Raw genomic sequence first — 20,810 nt, 5'->3', positions numbered from 1 at the left:
TCATTGCGTACCCCATCAACATTACATCATACCGTCATCTCAGGATGGTAGGCACCTGTGCTAAAATAAACTACATTAATTAACAGTTCAATTTTTATCCCTGAAATTACTACATCTAATCATTATTCACTTCATTTTTTGTGCTTTTAGAAATAATAGAGATTTATACCATTACTTTAAGAGGGACCATATTGCACATTGAGTCAAATCCTGTCATTTGTATTATGTATAGCTTTGTAAACAAACCCAACAATAGAATTTGTATAAATGCTGCCTTTATTAGCGCCAAACAAACAGTCGCATGTTGTCCTCCTCCAATGCTTTGATGCTCGCCTTCGTTTCCATCATGTCATTGGCAATCAAGTCGGTGTGGCATGAGATCCCTAAAGAAAAAAATAAATAAAAAATCAAAAAAAAATACGGTACCAGTAATAGGTTTAATATAGTAAAGTAGTATAATTTTTTTGTCAGTGTAAAAGAAATGTACACATTTTGTTGCATTTTTTAAATGTATGAACATTGCTACAGGCAAATACTTATTTCTATAAACACTTCCAAATGGCTCTAAAATATAAGGTGCGTGTACACACACAAACATAAACACATACATTCACTCATGCATACAATATATCATGTAATGAATTCTGAGTGGCATACCAGAGTCAATGATGTCAGCAGTACTTGAGGGTACAGGTTACTGGAGCCATCTGGCTGCATAACTTCAACAAACTCTGCCACTTCGAGTCGTCTTTTCTTTGCTTGTCTCTCCTGTGCACGTTCATATCTTGGCACCGACTGGGCTGAGACATAGATGTTGTAACTTGGGACCCAACTTTAATGTTGGAGCCCAGTCGGGATGATTGGACAGAAAAACGGGCGCAGGGCGACCTGTTAAAATAAACAAATATATAAACAAATAAAATATGGAAAGACTGGTTATTTTACCGCAGTAGGGTGGCCGTGAATAAGTTCTTTAGCATGATGTGTAGGCTACCGGGGGTCTGTTTTCTTGCATCACCCCCGGGGGTCTGTTTTCTTGCATCAGCCCCTTCTGTCTCTTTTTTTTCCAAGTTTACATTTTGCCACCAAAAAACATGTTATCGGCATTAAAAGCCCAAGACTAATCAATCCAATTTCAGCAGTAAACACTTTGCACTGGCACTACTTGGGTGAAAATGTTCGATGTTAGCTTTCGGCTAACGTCCGCTAGCCAGCTTGTACTACCGAACTTGCTTGCTCATGAATCCAAAACATAAGCAACTTGCCCATATATGGGCGGTCGAAACGTTATTAATCCTCATGCATTAAATAAAGGTAAACAAGCTTACCGCTCACAAAGTGATCGCTGCACACACGAGCCCAAAGTAACGACTTCCCTCCGGAGTCCGCACTCCTCTGTCTCCAGGCCCTGGTTCCTAATTATTTTCGGAATTCGGAAAAAAGACCGACCATTTTCCCCCTTGGCTTTGTTCGAACAGCCAACGATGCAGCAACAATGTACCATTTTAAACGCAGAAAACAAACGTGATAGATACGTGTTAGACCGAATCGCTACGTAAATGGAGGCCACCCAGCATGGCGACTACGAGAAATCCGAGGCGGAAGTGACGACATGTGCAAGCGACCTATTGCTGATTATGGCTGTCAAATCTAAACCAAACGTTGTGCACTCAAATCTTTTGCTGTATTTAGTTTATTTTGGCATCCGGATGATGATTCTAGCATGAAATTGCTTGGGCACCTGTTAATTTTTAAGATTTTGACACATTCAGCTCAAATGTACAATCATGCGCTAAAAACGCATTTAAAGCAATAAAAAGGTGATTATGGCTGTCAAACCTAAACCAAACGTTGTGCACTCAAATCTTTTGCTGTATTTAGTTTATTTTGGCATCCGGATGATGATTCTAGCATGAAATTGCTTGGGCACCTGTTAATTTTTAAGATTTTGACACATTCAGCTCAAATGTACACAATTGCTGATTATGGCTGTCAAATCTAAACCAAACGTTGTGCACTCAAATCTTTTGCTGTATTTAGTTTATTTTGGCATCCGGATGATGATTCTAGCATGAAATTGCTTGGGCACCTGTTAATTTTTAAGATTTTGACACATTCAGCTCAAATGTACAATCATGCGCTAAAAACGCATTTAAAGCAATAAAAAGGTGATTATGGCTGTCAAACCTAAACCAAACGTTGTGCACTCAAATCTTTTGCTGTATTTAGTTTATTTTGGCATCCGGATGATGATTCTAGCATGAATTTGCTTGGGCACCTGTTAATTTTTAAGATTTTGACACATTCAGCTCAAATGTACACAATTGCTGATTATGGCTGTCAAATCTAAACCAAACGTTGTGCACTCAAATCTTTTGCTGTATTTAGTTTATTTTGGCATCCGGATGATGATTCTAGCATGAAATTGCTTGGGCACCTGTTAATTTTTAAGATTTTGACACATTCAGCTCAAATGTACACAATTGCTGATTATGGCTGTCAAATCTAAACCAAACGTTGTGCACTCAAATCTTTTGCTGTATTTAGTTTATTTTGGCATCCGGATGATGATTCTAGCATGAAATTGCTTGGGCACCTGTTAATTTTTAAGATTTTGACACATTCAGCTCAAATGTACACAATTGCTGATTATGGCTGTCAAATCTAAACCAAACGTTGTGCACTCAAATCTTTTGCTGTATTTAGTTTATTTTGGCATCCGGATGATGATTCTAGCATGAAATTGCTTGGGCACCTGTTAATTTTTAAGATTTTGACACATTCAGCTCAAATGTACAATCATGCGCTAAAAACGCATTTAAAGCAATAAAAAGGTGATTATGGCTGTCAAACCTAAACCAAACGTTGTGCACTCAAATCTTTTGCTGTATTTAGTTTATTTTGGCATCCGGATGATGATTCTAGCATGAAATTGCTTGGGCACCTGTTAATTTTTAAGATTTTGACACATTCAGCTCAAATGTACACAATTGCTGATTATGGCTGTCAAATCTAAACCAAACGTTGTGCACTCAAATCTTTTGCTGTATTTAGTTTATTTTGGCATCCGGATGATGATTCTAGCATGAAATTGCTTGGGCACCTGTTAATTTTTAAGATTTTGACACATTCAGCTCAAATGTACACAATTGCTGATTATGGCTGTCAAATCTAAACCAAACGTTGTGCACTCAAATCTTTTGCTGTATTTAGTTTATTTTGGCATCCGGATGATGATTCTAGCATGAAATTGCTTGGGCACCTGTTAATTTTTAAGATTTTGACACATTCAGCTCAAATGTACACAATTGCTGATTATGGCTGTCAAATCTAAACCAAACGTTGTGCACTCAAATGTTTTGCTGTATTTAGTTTATTTTGGCATCCGGATGATGATTCTAGCATGAAATTGCTTGGGCACCTGTTAATTTTTAAGATTTTGACACATTAGGCTCAAATGTACAATCATGCGCTAAAAACGCATTTAAAGCAATAAAAAGGTGATTATGGCTGTCAAACCTAAACCAAACGTTGTGCACTCAAATCTTTTGCTGTATTTAGTTTATTTTGGCATCCGGATGATGATTCTAGCATGAAATTGCTTGGGCACCTGTTAATTTTTAAGATTTTGACACATTCAGCTCAAATGTACACAATTGCTGATTATGGCTGTCAAATCTAAACCAAACGTTGTGCACTCAAATCTTTTGCTGTATTTAGTTTATTTTGGCATCCGGATGATGATTCTAGCATGAAATTGCTTGGGCACCAGTTAATTTTTAAGATTTTGACACATTAGGCTCAAATGTACAATCATGCGCTAAAAACGCATTTAAAGCAATAAAAAGGTGATTATGGCTGTCAAACCTAAACCAAACGTTGTGCACTCAAATCTTTTGCTGTATTTAGTTTATTTTGGCATCCGGATGATGATTCTAGCATGAAATTGCTTGGGCACCTGTTAATTTTTAAGATTTTGACACATTCAGCTCAAATGTACACAATTGCTGATTATGGCTGTCAAATCTAAACCAAACGTTGTGCACTCAAATCTTTTGCTGTATTTAGTTTATTTTGGCATCCGGATGATGATTCTAGCATGAAATTGCTTGGGCACCAGTTAATTTTTAAGATTTTGACACATTCAGCTCAAATGTACAATCATGCGCTAAAAACGCATTTAACGCAATAAAAAGGTGATTATGGCTGTCAAACCTAAACCAAACGTTGTGCACTCAAATCTTTTGCTGTATTTAGTTTATTTTGGCATCCGGATGATGATTCTAGCATGAAATTGCTTGGGCACCTGTTAATTTTTAAGATTTTGACACATTCAGCTCAAATGTACACAATTGCTGATTATGGCTGTCAAATCTAAACCAAACGTTGTGCACTCAAATCTTTTGCTGTATTTAGTTTATTTTGGCATCCAGATGATGATTCTAGCATGAAATTGCTTGGGCACCTGTTAATTTTTAAGATTTTGACACATTCAGCTCAAATGTACAATCATGCGCTAAAAACGCATTTAAAGCAACAAAAAGGTGATTATGGCTGTCAAACCTAAACCAAACGTTGTGCACTCAAATCTTTTGCTGTATTTAGTTTATTTTGGCATCCGGATGATGATTCTAGCATGAAATTGCTTGGGCACCTGTTAATTTTTAAGATTTTGACACATTCAGCTCAAATGTACACAATTGCTGATTATGGCTGTCAAATCTAAACCAAACGTTGTGCACTCAAATCTTTTGCTGTATTTAGTTTATTTTGGCATCCGGATGATGATTCTAGCATGAAATTGCTTGGGCACCTGTTAATTTTTAAGATTTTGACACATTCAGCTCAAATGTACAATCATGCGCTAAAAACGCATTTAAAGCAATAAAAAGGTGATTATGGCTGTCAAACCTAAACCAAACGTTGTGCACTCAAATCTTTTGCTGTATTTAGTTTATTTTGGCATCCGGATGATGATTCTAGCATGAATTTGCTTGGGCACCTGTTAATTTTTAAGATTTTGACACATTCAGCTCAAATGTACACAATTGCTGATTATGGCTGTCAAATCTAAACCAAACGTTGTGCACTCAAATCTTTTGCTGTATTTAGTTTATTTTGGCATCCGGATGATGATTCTAGCATGAAATTGCTTGGGCACCTGTTAATTTTTAAGATTTTGACACATTCAGCTCAAATGTACACAATTGCTGATTATGGCTGTCAAATCTAAACCAAACGTTGTGCACTCAAATCTTTTGCTGTATTTAGTTTATTTTGGCACCCGGATGATGATTCTAGCATGAAATTGCTTGGGCACCTGTTAATTTTTAAGATTTTGACACATTCAGCTCAAATGTACAATCATGCGCTACAAACGCATTTAAAGCAATAAAAAGGTGATTATGGCTGTCAAACCTAAACCAAACGTTATGCACTCAAATCTTTTGCTGTATTTAGTTTATTTTGGCATCCGGATGATGATTCTAGCATGAAATTGCTTGGGCACCTGTTAATTTTTAAGATTTTGACACATTCAGCTCAAATGTACACAATAGGTCGCTTGCACATCGTAATGCATCATGGGAGTTTTTCCTTCGGGCGCCATATTGGGTGTCCGCCGGTTCACAAGGTACACTCGCGAGTTACACGGTAGAGCTTATCAACCTGATGTAATTTTCGCAGTATTTTCACGATTTACCGAAAGATCAAAAACAACGATACAGGCAGAAGGTGTCTCTGTGTGGCGGGATTGATCCTAATTACGTCCTGACCAAGGGTGATTTTTTTTTTTGACGGAGAAAGCTTGCTGGCCAAATGTGACATCTCTGGACATCTTTCCCTACCTCGTGTTGACAACATGCTCCATAACACGCCAACAAATCCCTGGAGGCTTACAATTATTTTGTAAGCGGGTGGATACAGAGTGTAAACTTTAACATCGCATCAGAAGAAACGGTTGCTGTTGCACGTAAGTAAACCACATGGTGTTGGTAATTCTGCACACAAAAATGTTGATTTGTTCTCAGGCTTCCTGTTATCATTGTGTTTACATGCACAGCTAGGTTTACCTGATGTGGTTTTTCTAACAATTTTATAACAGGCAAATATGGCAGAGCGTATAAGAATAAAAAGTAACTATGCACAGCCTCCCCGTGGCTTAATTAAATTTAATGCTACCCTTTCACTAGTTACATGTTACTTAATCAACTTATTCTAAATGGTTAAGGTTAACCACTCTCAGAGGACGTATTTTTAGTTTCAGTTTCCAGTACAATAAAACGTGTTCATGGTAACTACTGAGCATACTGACAGCTTTTCTTATGATCTCACGGTTAAGGAGGCTGTCACAACACCCAATTTCTGTCTGGTGCCAGATGGCAACAATTCCCATCACTTGTCACGACAACACCAATAGTATTACCAGGTATGTATGGCTTTACTTTTTGTAGTTTCTTATTTATTTTATGTTTCATATTTTCATTACAATGTTTGTCATATTTTCAGATTCAGGCACAGATGAGTTTAACTGGACGGACTTCTGCGACTTTGTGGTGTGGACAAAGTGTGATTGAGCGAGTCCACCCAGATCGCTCGTTTTGGCCAGCTGGAAAAGCCAGAGTTTTTTTTCCCCCAAAGTCCCCTCCTTACCTGAACTGCTCGGGAGAGCATTTACTAGATCAGCAGTGGACTTCCAGTGTTCCTGCTCAGCCGCTGTCACCTACCACTTGCTCATGTACTTCAAAGATGCGGAATAAAGTAGTTTTTTGTGCTGCAGCAGATTGTAAAATCAAATGATATCACTTGAAGTGTGCCAATCTAGACTGCCAAAAGGACAGTAGTTTTGTGACAAGTGTGAAACAATGATTATTGGGAAAACTGTAACACAGTACTGGTACTTGTCTTACATTAAACAAATTTAAAAGAGAGCAACTTTTTCCTCTGTACATAGCATAATGAAAGTCATTGCGTACCCCATCAACATTACATCATACCGTCATCTCAGGATGGTAGGCACCTGTGCTAAAATAAACTACATTAATTAACAGTTCAATTTTTATCCCTGAAATTACTACATCTAATCATTATTCACTTCATTTTTTGTGCTTTTAGAAATAATAGAGATTTATACCATTACTTTAAGAGGGACCATATTGCACATTGAGTCAAATCCTGTCATTTGTATTATGTATAGCTTTGTAAACAAACCCAACAATAGAATTTGTATAAATGCTGCCTTTATTAGCGCCAAACAAACAGTCGCATGTTGTCCTCCTCCAATGCTTTGATGCTCGCCTTCGTTTCCATCATGTCATTGGCAATCAAGTCGGTGTGGCATGAGATCCCTAAAGAAAAAAATAAATAAAAAATCAAAAAAAAATACGGTACCAGTAATAGGTTTAATATAGTAAAGTAGTATAATTTTTTTGTCAGTGTAAAAGAAATGTACACATTTTGTTGCATTTTTTAAATGTATGAACATTGCTACAGGCAAATACTTATTTCTATAAACACTTCCAAATGGCTCTAAAATATAAGGTGCGTGTACACACACAAACATAAACACATACATTCACTCATGCATACAATATATCATGTAATGAATTCTGAGTGGCATACCAGAGTCAATGATGTCAGCAGTACTTGAGGGTACAGGTTACTGGAGCCATCTGGCTGCATAACTTCAACAAACTCTGCCACTTCGAGTCGTCTTTTCTTTGCTTGTCTCTCCTGTGCACGTTCATATCTTGGCACCGACTGGGCTGAGACATAGATGTTGTAACTTGGGACCCAACTTTAATGTTGGAGCCCAGTCGGGATGATTGGACAGAAAAACGGGCGCAGGGCGACCTGTTAAAATAAACAAATATATAAACAAATAAAATATGGAAAGACTGGTTATTTTACCGCAGTAGGGTGGCCGTGAATAAGTTCTTTAGCATGATGTGTAGGCTACCGGGGGTCTGTTTTCTTGCATCACCCCCGGGGGTCTGTTTTCTTGCATCAGCCCCTTCTGTCTCTTTTTTTTCCAAGTTTACATTTTGCCACCAAAAAACATGTTATCGGCATTAAAAGCCCAAGACTAATCAATCCAATTTCAGCAGTAAACACTTTGCACTGGCACTACTTGGGTGAAAATGTTCGATGTTAGCTTTCGGCTAACGTCCGCTAGCCAGCTTGTACTACCGAACTTGCTTGCTCATGAATCCAAAACATAAGCAACTTGCCCATATATGGGCGGTCGAAACGTTATTAATCCTCATGCATTAAATAAAGGTAAACAAGCTTACCGCTCACAAAGTGATCGCTGCACACACGAGCCCAAAGTAACGACTTCCCTCCGGAGTCCGCACTCCTCTGTCTCCAGGCCCTGGTTCCTAATTATTTTCGGAATTCGGAAAAAAGACCGACCATTTTCCCCCTTGGCTTTGTTCGAACAGCCAACGATGCAGCAACAATGTACCATTTTAAACGCAGAAAACAAACGTGATAGATACGTGTTAGACCGAATCGCTACGTAAATGGAGGCCACCCAGCATGGCGACTACGAGAAATCCGAGGCGGAAGTGACGACATGTGCAAGCGACCTATTGCTGATTATGGCTGTCAAATCTAAACCAAACGTTGTGCACTCAAATCTTTTGCTGTATTTAGTTTATTTTGGCATCCGGATGATGATTCTAGCATGAAATTGCTTGGGCACCTGTTAATTTTTAAGATTTTGACACATTCAGCTCAAATGTACAATCATGCGCTAAAAACGCATTTAAAGCAATAAAAAGGTGATTATGGCTGTCAAACCTAAACCAAACGTTGTGCACTCAAATCTTTTGCTGTATTTAGTTTATTTTGGCATCCGGATGATGATTCTAGCATGAAATTGCTTGGGCACCTGTTAATTTTTAAGATTTTGACACATTCAGCTCAAATGTACACAATTGCTGATTATGGCTGTCAAATCTAAACCAAACGTTGTGCACTCAAATCTTTTGCTGTATTTAGTTTATTTTGGCATCCGGATGATGTTTCTAGCATGAAATTGCTTGGGCACCTGTTAATTTTTAAGATTTTGACACATTCAGCTCAAATGTACAATCATGCGCTAAAAACGCATTTAAAGCAATAAAAAGGTGATTATGGCTGTCAAACCTAAACCAAACGTTGTGCACTCAAATCTTTTGCTGTATTTAGTTTATTTTGGCATCCGGATGATGATTCTAGCATGAATTTGCTTGGGCACCTGTTAATTTTTAAGATTTTGACACATTCAGCTCAAATGTACACAATTGCTGATTATGGCTGTCAAACCTAAACCAAACGTTGTGCACTCAAATCTTTTGCTGTATTTAGTTTATTTTGGCATCCGGATGATGATTCTAGCATGAAATTGCTTGGGCACCTGTTAATTTTTAAGATTTTGACACATTAGGCTCAAATGTACAATCATGCGCTAAAAACGCATTTAAAGCAATAAAAAGGTGATTATGGCTGTCAAACCTAAACCAAACGTTGTGCACTCAAATCTTTTGCTGTATTTAGTTTATTTTGGCATCCGGATGATGATTCTAGCATGAAATTGCTTGGGCACCTGTTAATTTTTAAGATTTTGACACATTCAGCTCAAATGTACACAATTGCTGATTATGGCTGTCAAATCTAAACCAAACGTTGTGCACTCAAATCTTTTGCTGTATTTAGTTTATTTTGGCATCCGGATGATGATTCTAGCATGAAATTGCTTGGGCACCTGTTAATTTTTAAGATTTTGACACTTTCAGCTCAAATGTACAATCATGCGCTAAAAACGCATTTAAAGCAATAAAAAGGTGATTATGGCTGTCAAACCTAAACCAAACGTTGTGCACTCAAATCTTTTGCTGTATTTAGTTTATTTTGGCATCCGGATGATGATTCTAGCATGAAATTGCTTGGGCACCTGTTAATTTTTAAGATTTTGACACATTCAGCTCAAATGTACAATCATGCGCTAAAAACGCATTTAAAGCAATAAAAAGGTGATTATGGCTGTCAAACCTAAACCAAACGTTGTGCACTCAAATCTTTTGCTGTATTTAGTTTATTTTGGCATCCGGATGATGATTCTAGCATGAAATTGCTTGGGCACCTGTTAATTTTTAAGATTTTGACACATTCAGCTCAAATGTACACAATTGCTGATTATGGCTGTCAAATCTAAACCAAACGTTGTGCACTCAAATCTTTTGCTGTATTTAGTTTATTTTGGCATCCGGATGATGATTTTAGCATGAAATTGCTTGGGCACCTGTTAATTTTTAAGATTTTGACACATTCAGCTCAAATGTACAATCATGCGCTAAAAACGCATTTAAAGCAATAAAAAGGTGATTATGGCTGTCAAACCTAAACCAAACGTTGTGCACTCAAATCTTTTGCTGTATTTAGTTTATTTTGGCATCCGGATGATGATTCTAGCATGAAATTGCTTGGGCACCTGTTAATTTTTAAGATTTTGACACATTCAGCTCAAATGTACACAATTGCTGATTATGGCTGTCAAATCTAAACCAAACGTTGTGCACTCAAATCTTTTGCTGTATTTAGTTTATTTTGGCATCCGGATGATGATTCTAGCATGAAATTGCTTGGGCACCTGTTAATTTTTAAGATTTTGACACATTCAGCTCAAATGTACACAATTGCTGATTATGGCTGTCAAATCTAAACCAAACGTTGTGCACTCAAATCTTTTGCTGTATTTAGTTTATTTTGGCATCCGGATGATGATTCTAGCATGAAATTGCTTGGGCACCTGTTAATTTTTAAGATTTTGACACATTCAGCTCAAATGTACACAATTGCTGATTATGGCTGTCAAATCTAAACCAAACGTTGTGCACTCAAATCTTTTGCTGTATTTAGTTTATTTTGGCACCCGGATGATGATTCTAGCATGAAATTGCTTGGGCACCTGTTAATTTTTAAGATTTTGACACATTCAGCTCAAATGTACAATCATGCGCTACAAACGCATTTAAAGCAATAAAAAGGTGATTATGGCTGTCAAACCTAAACCAAACGTTATGCACTCAAATCTTTTGCTGTATTTAGTTTATTTTGGCATCCGGATGATGATTCTAGCATGAAATTGCTTGGGCACCTGTTAATTTTTAAGATTTTGACACATTCAGCTCAAATGTACACAATAGGTCGCTTGCACATCGTAATGCATCATGGGAGTTTTTCCTTCGGGCGCCATATTGGGTGTCCGCCGGTTCACAAGGTACACTCGCGAGTTACACGGTAGAGCTTATCAACCTGATGTAATTTTCGCAGTATTTTCACGATTTACCGAAAGATCAAAAACAACGATACAGGCAGAAGGTGTCTCTGTGTGGCGGGATTGATCCTAATTACGTCCTGACCAAGGGTGATTTTTTTTTTTGACGGAGAAAGCTTGCTGGCCAAATGTGACATCTCTGGACATCTTTCCCTACCTCGTGTTGACAACATGCTCCATAACACGCCAACAAATCCCTGGAGGCTTACAATTATTTTGTAAGCGGGTGGATACAGAGTGTAAACTTTAACATCGCATCAGAAGAAACGGTTGCTGTTGCACGTAAGTAAACCACATGGTGTTGGTAATTCTGCACACAAAAATGTTGATTTGTTCTCAGGCTTCCTGTTATCATTGTGTTTACATGCACAGCTAGGTTTACCTGATGTGGTTTTTCTAACAATTTTATAACAGGCAAATATGGCAGAGCGTATAAGAATAAAAAGTAACTATGCACAGCCTCCCCGTGGCTTAATTAAATTTAATGCTACCCTTTCACTAGTTACATGTTACTTAATCAACTTATTCTAAATGGTTAAGGTTAACCACTCTCAGAGGACGTATTTTTAGTTTCAGTTTCCAGTACAATAAAACGTGTTCATGGTAACTACTGAGCATACTGACAGCTTTTCTTATGATCTCACGGTTAAGGAGGCTGTCACAACACCCAATTTCTGTCTGGTGCCAGATGGCAACAATTCCCATCACTTGTCACGACAACACCAATAGTATTACCAGGTATGTATGGCTTTACTTTTTGTAGTTTCTTATTTATTTTATGTTTCATATTTTCATTACAATGTTTGTCATATTTTCAGATTCAGGCACAGATGAGTTTAACTGGACGGACTTCTGCGACTTTGTGGTGTGGACAAAGTGTGATTGAGCGAGTCCACCCAGATCGCTCGTTTTGGCCAGCTGGAAAAGCCAGAGTTTTTTTTCCCCCAAAGTCCCCTCCTTACCTGAACTGCTCGGGAGAGCATTTACTAGATCAGCAGTGGACTTCCAGTGTTCCTGCTCAGCCGCTGTCACCTACCACTTGCTCATGTACTTCAAAGATGCGGAATAAAGTAGTTTTTTGTGCTGCAGCAGATTGTAAAATCAAATGATATCACTTGAAGTGTGCCAATCTAGACTGCCAAAAGGACAGTAGTTTTGTGACAAGTGTGAAACAATGATTATTGGGAAAACTGTAACACAGTACTGGTACTTGTCTTACATTAAACAAATTTAAAAGAGAGCAACTTTTTCCTCTGTACATAGCATAATGAAAGTCATTGCGTACCCCATCAACATTACATCATACCGTCATCTCAGGATGGTAGGCACCTGTGCTAAAATAAACTACATTAATTAACAGTTCAATTTTTATCCCTGAAATTACTACATCTAATCATTATTCACTTCATTTTTTGTGCTTTTAGAAATAATAGAGATTTATACCATTACTTTAAGAGGGACCATATTGCACATTGAGTCAAATCCTGTCATTTGTATTATGTATAGCTTTGTAAACAAACCCAACAATAGAATTTGTATAAATGCTGCCTTTATTAGCGCCAAACAAACAGTCGCATGTTGTCCTCCTCCAATGCTTTGATGCTCGCCTTCGTTTCCATCATGTCATTGGCAATCAAGTCGGTGTGGCATGAGATCCCTAAAGAAAAAAATAAATAAAAAATCAAAAAAAAATACGGTACCAGTAATAGGTTTAATATAGTAAAGTAGTATAATTTTTTTGTCAGTGTAAAAGAAATGTACACATTTTGTTGCATTTTTTAAATGTATGAACATTGCTACAGGCAAATACTTATTTCTATAAACACTTCCAAATGGCTCTAAAATATAAGGTGCGTGTACACACACAAACATAAACACATACATTCACTCATGCATACAATATATCATGTAATGAATTCTGAGTGGCATACCAGAGTCAATGATGTCAGCAGTACTTGAGGGTACAGGTTACTGGAGCCATCTGGCTGCATAACTTCAACAAACTCTGCCACTTCGAGTCGTCTTTTCTTTGCTTGTCTCTCCTGTGCACGTTCATATCTTGGCACCGACTGGGCTGAGACATAGATGTTGTAACTTGGGACCCAACTTTAATGTTGGAGCCCAGTCGGGATGATTGGACAGAAAAACGGGCGCAGGGCGACCTGTTAAAATAAACAAATATATAAACAAATAAAATATGGAAAGACTGGTTATTTTACCGCAGTAGGGTGGCCGTGAATAAGTTCTTTAGCATGATGTGTAGGCTACCGGGGGTCTGTTTTCTTGCATCACCCCCGGGGGTCTGTTTTCTTGCATCAGCCCCTTCTGTCTCTTTTTTTTCCAAGTTTACATTTTGCCACCAAAAAACATGTTATCGGCATTAAAAGCCCAAGACTAATCAATCCAATTTCAGCAGTAAACACTTTGCACTGGCACTACTTGGGTGAAAATGTTCGATGTTAGCTTTCGGCTAACGTCCGCTAGCCAGCTTGTACTACCGAACTTGCTTGCTCATGAATCCAAAACATAAGCAACTTGCCCATATATGGGCGGTCGAAACGTTATTAATCCTCATGCATTAAATAAAGGTAAACAAGCTTACCGCTCACAAAGTGATCGCTGCACACACGAGCCCAAAGTAACGACTTCCCTCCGGAGTCCGCACTCCTCTGTCTCCAGGCCCTGGTTCCTAATTATTTTCGGAATTCGGAAAAAAGACCGACCATTTTCCCCCTTGGCTTTGTTCGAACAGCCAACGATGCAGCAACAATGTACCATTTTAAACGCAGAAAACAAACGTGATAGATACGTGTTAGACCGAATCGCTACGTAAATGGAGGCCACCCAGCATGGCGACTACGAGAAATCCGAGGCGGAAGTGACGACATGTGCAAGCGACCTATTGCTGATTATGGCTGTCAAATCTAAACCAAACGTTGTGCACTCAAATCTTTTGCTGTATTTAGTTTATTTTGGCATCCGGATGATGATTCTAGCATGAAATTGCTTGGGCACCTGTTAATTTTTAAGATTTTGACACATTCAGCTCAAATGTACAATCATGCGCTAAAAACGCATTTAAAGCAATAAAAAGGTGATTATGGCTGTCAAACCTAAACCAAACGTTGTGCACTCAAATCTTTTGCTGTATTTAGTTTATTTTGGCATCCGGATGATGATTCTAGCATGAAATTGCTTGGGCACCTGTTAATTTTTAAGATTTTGACACATTCAGCTCAAATGTACACAATTGCTGATTATGGCTGTCAAATCTAAACCAAACGTTGTGCACTCAAATCTTTTGCTGTATTTAGTTTATTTTGGCATCCGGATGATGTTTCTAGCATGAAATTGCTTGGGCACCTGTTAATTTTTAAGATTTTGACACATTCAGCTCAAATGTACAATCATGCGCTAAAAACGCATTTAAAGCAATAAAAAGGTGATTATGGCTGTCAAACCTAAACCAAACGTTGTGCACTCAAATCTTTTGCTGTATTTAGTTTATTTTGGCATCCGGATGATGATTCTAGCATGAATTTGCTTGGGCACCTGTTAATTTTTAAGATTTTGACACATTCAGCTCAAATGTACACAATTGCTGATTATGGCTGTCAAACCTAAACCAAACGTTGTGCACTCAAATCTTTTGCTGTATTTAGTTTATTTTGGCATCCGGATGATGATTCTAGCATGAAATTGCTTGGGCACCTGTTAATTTTTAAGATTTTGACACATTAGGCTCAAATGTACAATCATGCGCTAAAAACGCATTTAAAGCAATAAAAAGGTGATTATGGCTGTCAAACCTAAACCAAACGTTGTGCACTCAAATCTTTTGCTGTATTTAGTTTATTTTGGCATCCGGATGATGATTCTAGCATGAAATTGCTTGGGCACCTGTTAATTTTTAAGATTTTGACACATTCAGCTCAAATGTACACAATTGCTGATTATGGCTGTCAAATCTAAACCAAACGTTGTGCACTCAAATCTTTTGCTGTATTTAGTTTATTTTGGCATCCGGATGATGATTCTAGCATGAAATTGCTTGGGCACCTGTTAATTTTTAAGATTTTGACACTTTCAGCTCAAATGTACAATCATGCGCTAAAAACGCATTTAAAGCAATAAAAAGGTGATTATGGCTGTCAAACCTAAACCAAACGTTGTGCACTCAAATCTTTTGCTGTATTTAGTTTATTTTGGCATCCGGATGATGATTCTAGCATGAAATTGCTTGGGCACCTGTTAATTTTTAAGATTTTGACACATTCAGCTCAAATGTACAATCATGCGCTAAAAACGCATTTAAAGCAATAAAAAGGTGATTATGGCTGTCAAACCTAAACCAAACGTTGTGCACTCAAATCTTTTGCTGTATTTAGTTTATTTTGGCATCCGGATGATGATTCTAGCATGAAATTGCTTGGGCACCTGTTAATTTTTAAGATTTTGACACATTCAGCTCAAATGTACACAATTGCTGATTATGGCTGTCAAATCTAAACCAAACGTTGTGCACTCAAATCTTTTGCTGTATTTAGTTTATTTTGGCATCCGGATGATGATTTTAGCATGAAATTGCTTGGGCACCTGTTAATTTTTAAGATTTTGACACATTCAGCTCAAATGTACAATCATGCGCTAAAAACGCATTTAAAGCAATAAAAAGGTGATTATGGCTGTCAAACCTAAACCAAACGTTGTGCACTCAAATCTTTTGCTGTATTTAGTTTATTTTGGCATCCGGATGATGATTCTAGCATGAAATTGCTTGGGCACCTGTTAATTTTTAAGATTTTGACACATTCAGCTCAAATGTACACAATTGCTGATTATGGCTGTCAAATCTAAACCAAACGTTGTGCACTCAAATCTTTTGCTGTATTTAGTTTATTTTGGCATCCGGATGATGATTCTAGCATGAAATTGCTTGGGCACCTGTTAATTTTTAAGATTTTGACACATTAGGCTCAAATGTACAATCATGCGCTAAAAACGCATTTAAAGCAATAAAAAGGTGATTATGGCTGTCAAACCTAAACCAAACGTTGTGCACTCAAATCTTTTGCTGTATTTAGTTTATTTTGGCATCCGGATGATGATTCTAGCATGAAATTGCTTGGGCACCTGTTAATTTTTAAGATTTTGACACATTCAGCTCAAATGTACACAATTGCTGATTATGGCTGTCAAATCTAAACCAAACGTTGTGCACTCAAATCTTTTGCTGTATTTAGTTTATTTTGGCATCCGGATGATGATTCTAGCATGAAATTGCTAGGGCACCTGTTAATTTTTAAGATTTTGACACATTCAGCTCAAATGTACACAATTGCTGATTATGGCTGTCAAATCTAAACCAAACGTTGTGCACTCAAATCTTTTGCTGTATTTAGTTTATTTTGGCATCCGGATGATGATTCTAGCATGAAATTGCTTGGGCACCTGTTAATTTTTAAGATTTTGACACATTCAGCTCAAATGTACACAATTGCTGATTATGGCTGTCAAATCTAAACCAAACGTTGTGCACTCAAATCTTTTGCTGTATTTAGTTTATTTTGGCATCCGGATGATGTTTCTAGCATGAAATTGCTTGGGCACCTGTTAATTTTTAAGATTTTGACACATTCAGCTCAAATGTACAATCATGCGCTAAAAACGCATTTAAAGCAATAAAAAGGTGATTATGGCTGTCAAACCTAAACCAAACGTTGTGCACTCAAATCTTTTGCTGTATTTAGTTTATTTTGGCATCCGCATGATGATTCTAGCATGAAATTGCTTGGGCACCTGTTAATTTTTAAGATTTTGACACATTCAGCTCAAATGTACACAATTGCTGATTATGGCTGTCAAATCTAAACCAAACGTTGTGCACTCAAATCTTTTGCTGTATTTAGTTTATTTTGGCATCCGGATGATGATTCTAGCATGAAATTGCTTGGGCACCTGTTAATTTTTAAGATTTTGACACATTAGGCTCAAATGTACAATCATGCGCTAAAAACGCATTTAAAGCAATAAAAAGGTGATTATGGCTGTCAAACCTAAACCAAACGTTGTGCACTCAAATCTTTTGCTGTATTTAGTTTATTTTGGCATCCGGATGATGATTCTAGCATGAAATTGCTTGGGCACCTGTTAATTTTTAAGATTTTGACACATTCAGCTCAAATGTACACAATTGCTGATTATGGCTGTCAAATCTAAACCAAACGTTGTGCACTCAAATCTTTTGCTGTATTTAGTTTATTTTGGCATCCGGATGATGATTCTAGCATGAAATTGCTAGGGCACCTGTTAATTTTTAAGATTTTGACACATTCAGCTCAAATGTACACAATTGCTGATTATGGCTGTCAAATCTAAACCAAACGTTGTGCACTCAAATCTTTTGCTGTATTTAGTTTATTTTGGCATCCGGATGATGATTCTAGCATGAAATTGCTTGGGCACCTGTTAATTTTTAAGATTTTGACACATTCAGCTCAAATGTACACAATTGCTGATTATGGCTGTCAAATCTAAACCAAACGTTGTGCACTCAAATCTTTTGCTGTATTTAGTTTATTTTGGCATCCGGATGATGTTTCTAGCATGAAATTGCTTGGGCACCTGTTAATTTTTAAGATTTTGACACATTCAGCTCAAATGTACATTCATGCGCTAAAAACGCATTTAAAGCAATAAAAAGGTGATTATGGCTGTCAAACCTAAACCAAACGTTGTGCACTCAAATCTTTTGCTGTATTTAGTTTATTTTGGCATCCGGATGATGATTCTAGCATGAATTTGCTTGGGCACCTGTTAATTTTTAAGATTTTGACACATTCAGCTCAAATGTACACAATTGCTGATTATGGCTGTCAAATCTAAACCAAACGTTGTGCACTCAAATCTTTTGCTGTATTTAGTTTATTTTGGCATCCGGATGATGATTCTAGCATGAAATTGCTTGGGCACCTGTTAATTTTTAAGATTTTGACACATTAGGCTCAAATGTACAATCATGCGCTAAAAACGCATTTAAAGCAATAAAAAGGTGATTATGGCTGTCAAACCTAAACCAAACGTTGTGCACTCAAATCTTTTGCTGTATTTAGTTTATTTTGGCATCCGGATGATGATTCTAGCATGAAATTGCTTGGGCACCTGTTAATTTTTAAGATTTTGACACATTCAGCTCAAATGTACACAATTGCTGATTATGGCTGTCAAATCTAAACCAAACGTTGTGCACTCAAATCTTTTGCTGTATTTAGTTTATTTTGGCATCCGGATGATGATTCTAGCATGAAATTGCTTGGGCACCAGTTAATTTTTAAGATTTTGACACATTCAGCTCAAATGTACAATCATGCGCTAAAAACGCATTTAAAGCAATAAAAAGGTGATTATGGCTGTCAAACCTAAACCAAACGTTGTGCACTCAAATCTTTTGCTGTATTTAGTTTATTTTGGCATCCGGATGATGATTCTAGCATGAAATTGCTTGGGCACCTGTTAATTTTTAAGATTTTGACACATTCAGCTCAAATGTACACAATTGCTGATTATGGCTGTCAAATCTAAACCAAACGTTGTGCACTCAAATCTTTTGCTGTATTTAGTTTATTTTGGCATCCGGATGATGATTCTAGCATGAAATTGCTTGGGCACCTGTTAATTTTTAAGATTTTGACACATTCAGCTCAAATGTACAATCATGCGCTAAAAACGCATTTAAAGCAATAAAAAGGTGATTATGGCTGTCAAACCTAAACCAAACGTTGTGCACTCAAATCTTTTGCTGTATTTAGTTTATTTTGGCATCCGGATGATGATTCTAGCATGAAATTGCTTGGGCACCTGTTAATTTTTAAGATTTTGACACATTCAGCTCAAATGTACACAATTGCTGATTATGGCTGTCAAATCTAAACCAAACGTTGTGCACTCAAATCTTTTGCTGTATTTAGTTTATTTTGGCATCCGGATGATGATTCTAGCATGAAATTGCTTGGGCACCTGTTAATTTTTAAGATTTTGACACATTCAGCTCAAATGTACACAATTGCTGATTATGGCTGTCAAATCTAAACCAAACGTTGTGCACTCAAATCTTTTGCTGTATTTAGTTTATTTTGGCATCCGGATGATGATTCTAGCATGAAATTGCTTGGGCACCTGTTAATTTTTAAGATTTTGACACATTCAGCTCAAATGTACAATCATGCGCTAAAAACGCATTTAAAGCAATAAAAAGGTGATTATGGCTGTCAAACCTAAACCAAACGTTGTGCACTCAAATCTTTTGCTGTATTTAGTTTATTTTGGCATCCGGATGATGATTCTAGCATGAAATTGCTTGGGCACCTGTTAATTTTTAAGATTTTGACACATTCAGCTCAAATGTACACAATTGCTGATTATGGCTGTCAAATCTAAACCAAACGTTGTGCACTCAAATCTTTTGCTGTATTTAGTTTATTTTGGCATCCGGATGATGATTCTAGCATGAAATTGCTTGGGCACCTGTTAATTTTTAAGATTTTGACACATTCAGCTCAAATGTACACAATTGCTGATTATGGCTGTCAAACCTAAACCAAACGTTGTGCACTCATATCTCTTGCTGTATTTAATTTATTCTGGCATCCGGATGATGATTCTAGCATGAAATTGCTTGGGCACCTGTTAATTTTTAAGATTTTGACACATTAGGCTCAAATGTACAATCATGCGCTAAAAACGTGACAAGGCGGGGTCAAGTAGGACTCAGACGCAGGCGTAAGGTAGGCCACCAAGGCAGCAGGTTTATTTCCGGCCAACAGTGGTCTCCTCTCAAACTGAGAGGAGAACAGGGAGGGGAAAAAGTGGAGAACAAAAAGCGCTCCACTAGGGAGGAAAAAACAGGCAAAAGGTACTGGGGACAACAGAAAGCGCTCCGCTAGGGAGGAAAAAGGGCACAAGGCAAAAGGGGTAACTAAAGGCGCTCCAAAAGGGAGGAAAAGGCACAAAAACAAGGCAACAACGCTAGGCAACATGAACGAGGACATAAGGACTGTGGACGCTTCCATGCACTGACGGTGACACTTCGGCAACGGAGGGGAGAATGCAGGTGGCTTTTATTGTGTGGGTTGATTGGTGGCAGGTGGTGATAATCATGGGCGGGGACCGGTAATGAGTGAGCGGCAGGAAGGGCAAGTGACCTGGGGTGAGAGGAGAGTTTAGGATTTCAGAGTAAAACGGGAAACAGAGACACAAAAATAAAAGCATGAGCCGCCACGCCTGGTAGCGGCGTGACAGTACCCCCCCCTCAACGGCCGGCTCTTGACGGCCCAGGAATGTCAGGGTGATCTTCATAAAATTCTTCAATTAACGAGGGATCCACGATGAACCGGGAGGGGACCCATTGCCTTTCCTCCGGGCCGTATCCCTCCCAGTCCACCAGGTATTGTCTTCCGCGGCCCCGATTACGAACATCCAAAAGTTTTCTAAC

At 37.8% G+C, this 20,810-nt stretch overlaps 5 long non-coding RNA genes across 5 annotated transcripts; 2 read left to right on the top strand and 3 right to left on the bottom strand.

Annotated features, from left to right (window-relative positions):
- Window positions 1-284: 284 nt before the first annotated feature.
- On the bottom strand, window positions 285-1,626 carry LOC144013216 (uncharacterized). Its single transcript, XR_013282186.1, has 3 exons — window positions 1,329-1,626; window positions 658-888; window positions 285-383 (listed from the first exon to the last, which is right to left on the bottom strand). It is a non-coding gene; the product is annotated as an uncharacterized LOC144013216 (long non-coding RNA).
- Window positions 1,627-5,601: 3,975 nt separating this feature from the next.
- LOC144013215 (uncharacterized) lies at window positions 5,602-7,231 on the top strand. Its single transcript, XR_013282185.1, has 3 exons — window positions 5,602-5,971; window positions 6,341-6,427; window positions 6,508-7,231. It is a non-coding gene; the product is annotated as an uncharacterized LOC144013215 (long non-coding RNA).
- A 16-nt stretch (window positions 7,232-7,247) lies between these two features.
- On the bottom strand, window positions 7,248-8,589 carry LOC144013214 (uncharacterized). Its single transcript, XR_013282184.1, has 3 exons — window positions 8,292-8,589; window positions 7,621-7,851; window positions 7,248-7,346 (listed from the first exon to the last, which is right to left on the bottom strand). It is a non-coding gene; the product is annotated as an uncharacterized LOC144013214 (long non-coding RNA).
- Window positions 8,590-11,232: 2,643 nt separating this feature from the next.
- Window positions 11,233-12,862, top strand: LOC144013213 (uncharacterized). The gene is made up of 3 exons (XR_013282183.1): window positions 11,233-11,602; window positions 11,972-12,058; window positions 12,139-12,862. It is a non-coding gene; the product is annotated as an uncharacterized LOC144013213 (long non-coding RNA).
- A 16-nt stretch (window positions 12,863-12,878) lies between these two features.
- Window positions 12,879-14,220, bottom strand: LOC144013212 (uncharacterized). Its single transcript, XR_013282182.1, has 3 exons — window positions 13,923-14,220; window positions 13,252-13,482; window positions 12,879-12,977 (listed from the first exon to the last, which is right to left on the bottom strand). It is a non-coding gene; the product is annotated as an uncharacterized LOC144013212 (long non-coding RNA).
- Between the last annotated feature and the right edge of the window lie 6,590 nt (window positions 14,221-20,810).

Source organism: Festucalex cinctus, chromosome 2, assembly GCF_051991245.1.
Source record: "Festucalex cinctus isolate MCC-2025b chromosome 2, RoL_Fcin_1.0, whole genome shotgun sequence".
In the NCBI taxonomy this organism is placed as follows: Eukaryota; Metazoa; Chordata; class Actinopteri; order Syngnathiformes; family Syngnathidae; genus Festucalex; species Festucalex cinctus.
This window is presented reverse-complemented; position numbering and strand designations above follow the sequence as displayed.